Genomic DNA, 6,791 nt, shown 5'->3' with positions numbered 1-6,791 from the left:
GAATATTATTCAGCCATAAAAAGCAGGAAGTCCTATTATATGCAATATCATGGGCATTATGCTAAGTGGCATAATTCAGGCAGAGAAAAACAACTGCATGTTCTCACATACATGTGGAATAAAAAAAGCTGAACTCAAAAAAGTAGAGTAGAATGGTTTGCTAGGTGTTGAAAAATGGGAGAAATGGGGAGATGTTTATCAAAAGGCACAACCTTTCAGCTATAAGATGAATAAGTTCTAGGATTTAATGTACAGCACGGTGACTATAGTTAATAATACTGTATATATACTTGAAAGTTATTAAGAAAGTAGATCTTAAATGTTCTGACTCACCCCCTTTCTCACTTCCCCCTACACAATGATGATTATGTGAAGGAATGGAGGTATTAACTAGTCATATTATGGCAATCATTTTGCAATATATATATATATATATATATATATATATATATATATATATATATATATAAAATCTTCACATTGTACCCCTTAAACATACATATGTGATACCTTAATGCTATCTCAATAAAGCTGGGAAAAATAGAAATAAATATGAGGAAGAAGAACCACAGGATGAAATAGAGGATGAAAGAATAAATATCTCTACTGTTAAAGAGAATAACAGAGACCCAAAGAATTCACCTTGCTTAAAGGTAGAATGAATCCTTTCTGACCTCAAAGAGAATCCATGATTTCTTCCTCCCAGGCATTTGGGGCTTGAACCAATACACTTTTGCTTTTGTCTTTATTCTACTTCAGAGAGCTGCTCTGAAGACTTTTAATTCATGTAGTCCAAATATTTCCCCTAAGAGGTGGGCTCACTCAGAAGTTTGTTTCCTTCTTAATAGATTTATTTTTGAAAGGTGTGCCATCAGTTAAGAGCAGGCTTTATTTTCATAGAAATAGGGATCATATTCCACCCAGGATACTTTTGATAACAATTTTAGCTGTTTTCTGTTGCCCTTAAAGAAACATGCTACCCCCAGGGCTTGAGCAATAGGAAGCTAAAATGATTAGCGTTATCCCACAAGAGGATTAAAGTGGGTAGAGGAAAGCATCAGCACATAATATAAAATGATGGAAAACTAGGTTAGACCTTTTAGCAGGCTGGGTTGCTGTCCTTTGAGGGGCAACCCTGAGACCTACGAATGCATTTCCACAATGGCTGCCAGTCACCACTGCATTTCTGTTCCTTGCTAAGATCAAGGCCAACTTGTGTTCTCAATAAAGAGACCAGGCTTGAAAGAAGTTGGTTTTCTATTTACTTATTTTTATTTATTTATTTAAAAATATTTTTATTGATTTCAGAGAGGAAGAGAGAGGGAGAGAGAGATAGAAACATCAATGATGAGAGATAAACATCTAGGCTGCCTCCCACATGCACCCCTACTGGTGATTGAGCCTGCAACTTGGGCATGTGCCCAGTCCTGAATCAAACCGAAACCTTCTGGTTCATGGATTGTCACTCAACCACTGAGCCATGCTGGCAGGGCAGGAAGTTGGTGTTTTTTTTCCAGGAAGTTGGTTTTTTAAAAAGATTTCTTATTGAAAAAAAGGTCTTGCAAAACTATCAGCATCATTATCAATATTTTGCTTTGCTTATCTGCATGTCATCCTTGTTCTGGGGCCATGCTAATCTCTGTATTGATCCAGTTTTACTGTATGTGCTGACAAAACCAGCACATTGCTTTGTTCATTTGTGGCGTGTACAGAGGTGATGCCAAAAAGGAGCTTCTTCCTCATAACTGCCTCCAGTTAAGTGGAAAATAGCGATGATTTAAGTAAATGCTATTCATTCAACAAAAATGTACTAACAGCCTTCTTTGGGGCAGGCACTGTGTAGGCCCTGGGACACAACATGATTCCAATGTGACAAGATTCCTGAGATGTTCGCAATCTCATGAGGGATATAGACAGCAATGAAATAACTACACACAAAAATGTAAATTGCAACAATAATAAGTGTTATCTAAGTGAAAAGCCCTTAGATTAGGCCTTTTTAGGAAGTGACAACAACAGAAAAAATGAGTAGCTATGAACTTGGAGAGGATAGAAAGTGTGTGCGGACTCAGGGCCTGGGTGGGAGGGAGCATGGTGAGGAGGCACTGAGAGAAGACAAGTGGAGAGAATTTGGGAGGACGAGGGGATGAAGGTAGGTGTCAGATCATCAAAGGTTTTGACCATAGTACATTTTGTGGGCCGTGAAGATGTTCTGTCCTTTTCCTAAACATAAAGGAAAGGCATTCAAGGGCTTTAAAAGGCGCGTGTCTCTGGCGTTCCTACATCTGTGCTTTGTTAAGACCACCATGGCAGCAATCTGGAGAATGCTTTGGAAAGGCAAGGGTGGGTGGTAGAGCACGTAGCACTCATCAAACCTCACTGAAAAATTGTAACATGAAAGCAGCATTTCATCTCTAAGAGAATAAAGCTGTAAAGGATGTCAAAAATTTAATCTGATATTCTCCTTTCAGACCTGGGGATGTTACAAACTTTCAGAACAAATGACTTCATCAAGTCTCCAAAAGAGAAAATCTACCATATCTCTTGGGAACAGATACTGACATTTGACTTTATTACAGAGGATCCCATTTCAGTGTTTTAAAATGCTGTGCCTCTTATTGCATAACCTTCACAACAACATTGAGAAGCAAGTTGGCATCACAAGCTTGATTTTATACACGTGGACTTTAAGAACTTAGGTGCAGAGGGTAGTGACATATCCTAGGTCATGAAAAAAATTTAGTAGCAGTGACTTTCTTCCCAGCCTTCCAGTTCCCTGAGTTGTCCAGATGACCTTGCATTTAACAGAAATATCCTGGAGCACTTAGCGTTGGATGCAGTCAAGTGTAATGTTTTAGACTCCTTGGACGTCCCCCTAATGCTATTCCAAGCATGAGGCTATGCCTTTCACCTAAGTTTTTGCTTTTTATGTACACACTAGAGAAAATTCATGCATCAGGGGGGTCCCTAAGCCCAGCCTGCACCCTCTTGCAGTCCAGTTCCCCTCGGGGGATGTCCACCTGCCAGCTTAGGCCCGCTCCCAGGGGGATGGTGCCTAAGCTGGCAGTCAGACATCCCTCTGGCAGCCCGGGAGCCCTCAGGGGATGTCCAACAGCCAGGGGAGCAAGCCTAAGCCTCAGTTGGGCATCCTTAGTGCTGCCGAGGAGGCGGGAGAGGCTCCTGTCACCGCCACTGCGCTCACAACTGTTAGCCCGGTTTGTGGCTGAGCGGAGATCCCCCTGTGGGAGCACACTGACCACCAGGGGGCAGCTTCTGCGTTGAGCATCTGCCCCCTGGTGGTCAGTGCACATTATAGCGACCGGTCGTTCCAGGTCATTCTGCCTTTAGGGTCAATTTGCATATTACCCTTATATAGGATTATGTGCATTTTCCACTTAATTTCACCAATCCCTCTATGCTACTTATTAACCTTTAGTGGTAGGTTTATAGACAATAGTTTTATGAACTTGTAAGGATTTTGCTAAGTTTTCAGTCTTATCCTATACTGACTCAACCAAACCTGTGTGTCCAATGTAGTGCAAATGGTGGGGTTTTCAAAGGATTGATGCATGTTAATCTCATGGAAAATTTTGTACATAATTTTTGGCCTTCTATGTAAACTTTCTCCATTTCATTTTTTCCTTAGGTGATAAAACATGAAGTCTATAAATGTTTTAAAAATTAAATCAAATTATACCAGTAATATTCTTTTCTAACAGTTGATTTTAATTAACCTCTCTTATTTAATCTAACTTATAATATTGACTCCCCATTTTCTAGAGTTTCCTTTTTTTTTTGTTAACCCTCACCCAAGGACATTTTTCTATTGATTTTTAGAGAAAGCAGAAAGGAGGGGAAGAGACACACAAAGAGAAACATCAATGTGAAAGAGACACATAGATTTGTTGCCTCCTCACATGCTTGGGATTGAGCTTGCACCAAGGTATGTGTTCTTAACTGGAATTTAACCTAGGGCCATTCAGTCCGCAGGCCAACACTCTATCCACTGAGTTAAATCAGCTAGGGCTCTAGAGTTTCTAAGAAGTTTTAAGTGTATATGATGTTCTAAAACAATTTCTGGAGAATGTCAGTGGGAGTAAGTTTTAATGATCTTTCTTCTCCCCAGACAGGCATTCTTCTGGCTTAGAATCGGAACTAAAGATTTTTCTTTCTTTTTCTTTTTTGAACTAACGATTTTTCAATAGCTCTTTTTAAATTGTATCAGAGAAAGTAGTTTAACCAGTTTGATTATTCACCACAGTAGCACATTATCACAGAAGAAATTATTTTTGTATCATAAAAAGATATTATAATTGATACTAAAATTTATCTTTGAAATACTGGCCAAACATATAATGCTACATCTGGGTCATTCAACTCTAATTACCTGAATAATTTAGGCCAAGCATGTTAAACTCAAAGGCTAACTTGGGCCAAATAAACAAGGTTTAAGTTTATGTGGGCCGTCAAAAAACAAAAGCTTCAATTTTCATAGAAACATGGGTTTATTTTGATAGAGACATGCTGAATACAAAGGGCTGAAATATGAGTAATCGTTAACATAAAAAATAGAATATTTTTTTTAATTAAATCTTTATTGTTCAGATTATTACATTTGTTCCTCTTTTTTCCCCCCATAACTCCCCTCCTCCCAGTTCCCGCCCCACCCTCCGCCTTCACTCCCCACCCACTGTCCTCATCCATAGGTGCACGATTTTTTGTCCAGTCTCTTCCCGCATCTCCCACACCCCTTTCCCCCCCAAGAATAGTCAGTCCATTCCCTTTCTATGTCCCTGATTCTATTATGATCACCAGATTATTTATTCACTTGATTCTTAGATTCACTTGTTGATAGATGCATGTTTGTTGTTCATAATTTGTATCTTTACCTTTTTCTTCTTCTTCCTCTTCTTAAAGGATACCTTTCAGCATTTCATATAATACTGGTTTGGTGTTATGAACTCCTTTAGCTTTTCCTTATCTGTGAAGCTCTTTATCTGACCTTCAGTTCTGAATGATAGCTTTGCTGGATAAAGTAATCTTGGTTGTAGGTTCTTGGTATTCATCACTTTGAATATTTCTTGCCACTCCCTTCTGGCCTGCAAAGTTTCTGTTGAGAAATCAGCTGACAGTCGTATGGGTATTCCCTTGTAGGTAACTGGGTTTCTTTCTCTTGCTGCTTTTAAGATTCTCTCTTTGTCTTTTGCTCTTGGCATTTTAATTATGATGTGTCTTGGTGTGGTCCTCTTTGGATTCCTTTTGTTTGGGGTTCTCTGCGTTTCCTGGACCTGTAAGTCCATTTCTTTCACCAGGTGGGGGAAGTTTTCTGTCATTATTTCTTCAAATAGGTTTTCAATATCTTGCTCTCTCTCATCTTCTGGCACCCCTATAATTCTGATGTTGGTACGCTTGAAGTTGTCCCAGAGGCTCCTTACACTATCTTCGTATTTTTGGATTCTTTTTTCATTTTGCTTTTCTGGTTGGGTGTTTTTTGCTTCTTCACATTTCAAATCTTTGCCTTGATTCTTGCGCTCCTCTGGTCTGCTGTTGGGAGTCTGTATAGTATTCGTTATTTCAGTCTGTGTATGCTTAATTTCTAGTTGGTTCTTTATCATAACATCGAGGGTCTCATTAGTTTTCTTGAGGATCTCACTACATTTATCGGCAGCTTCTAGACAGTTCTTAAGAGACCTTAAAAGTGTGGTTCTGAACTCATTATCCTCCATTGACAGTTTTGTCCTGTTTCATTGTCTCCGCATTTTTTATGCTTTCTTGGTACATCCCCTAGTGCTCTTTGTGCGCAGTCTTGTTGTAGTTAAGCCTTGATTGTTGACGGCAATACTGGGGGTATTTTGACCTCCAGGCTAACTGGCTATGAGAGTCCGCTGTGTCTGCAGTGGGAGAGCTTCTGTGCTGGATCTCTAGGGCGGTGCTAATCTAGCCTTTGCCTGAGGCTATCCGGCAAATGGCTCTGTGCAGGGCTTGGGCGGGGCGGGTCCCAGGGGATCTACAGGGCGGGCCGGAGCGAGCAGTTATGGCTGCTCTCAGTTCCGTCCCCAGGGGCTCTGCCTCACAGAGTCCCAGCAACCGCTGCAAACCTCGGAGAGAAAGCTGCCTTCGAGTTCCGACCTAAGCCAGACAGTCCCGCTTCTCCCGTTTGAGTCTGGGTCCGTAGAGACTCGCCTGGATCTGGAGCTCAGAGTCTGAAACTCCCTCCCAATTGAAAACAACAACCGCGCACTCCGCACCTGAGTATTTCACTTCAGCACTGCGCCTCCTCTGAGTCTGGGTATGATATTCTCTTTCCTCCTAGTTGTAGAATTTCCACTCAGCCAGCCTTCCTGTGGTTCTGGATGATGTCCGTTCCGTCTTTAGTTGTTTTTTGAAGTGGTTGTTCGAGGCAGGAATCTCCGGCGTTAACCTATGCCGCCATCTTGGTTCTCAAAAATAGAACATTTTAATAAAAATTAATATTTTTTCTTGAACATTAACTTACCAGACACTGAATAACTGCACAAATTAATAAGTGTGATGCAAATAAACCTATTTTTCTTGTTCTCCAAAAGCAAAATATTTCCTGTTGCGCATACCAAACAAGTCAGTCCAAGACTAATGACGTGGCATTCGGCTGCTAAAATATTCGCTGCTGGTATTAGTGGAGAGAAATGGTGCGCCTGCACATAAGGTGCTTAAGGGAAATGAATGCAACACGATTATAGTAATCAGTCATTAGTGAATGTTGTAGTTTGTTATTAATAATTATGTATAACAGGATATTGTAAAAATTAAGT

General features: G+C 40.3%; 1 non-coding gene across 1 annotated transcript; it reads right to left on the bottom strand.

Annotated features, from left to right (window-relative positions):
* Window positions 1–1,581: 1,581 nt before the first annotated feature.
* On the bottom strand, window positions 1,582–1,683 carry LOC118662299. The gene has a single exon (XR_004969687.1). It is a non-coding gene; the product is annotated as a U6 spliceosomal RNA (small nuclear RNA).
* Between the last annotated feature and the right edge of the window lie 5,108 nt (window positions 1,684–6,791).

Source organism: Myotis myotis, unplaced genomic scaffold (genome assembly GCF_014108235.1).
Source record: "Myotis myotis isolate mMyoMyo1 unplaced genomic scaffold, mMyoMyo1.p scaffold_m19_p_8, whole genome shotgun sequence".
Classification (NCBI taxonomy): Eukaryota; Metazoa; Chordata; class Mammalia; order Chiroptera; family Vespertilionidae; genus Myotis; species Myotis myotis.
This window is presented reverse-complemented; position numbering and strand designations above follow the sequence as displayed.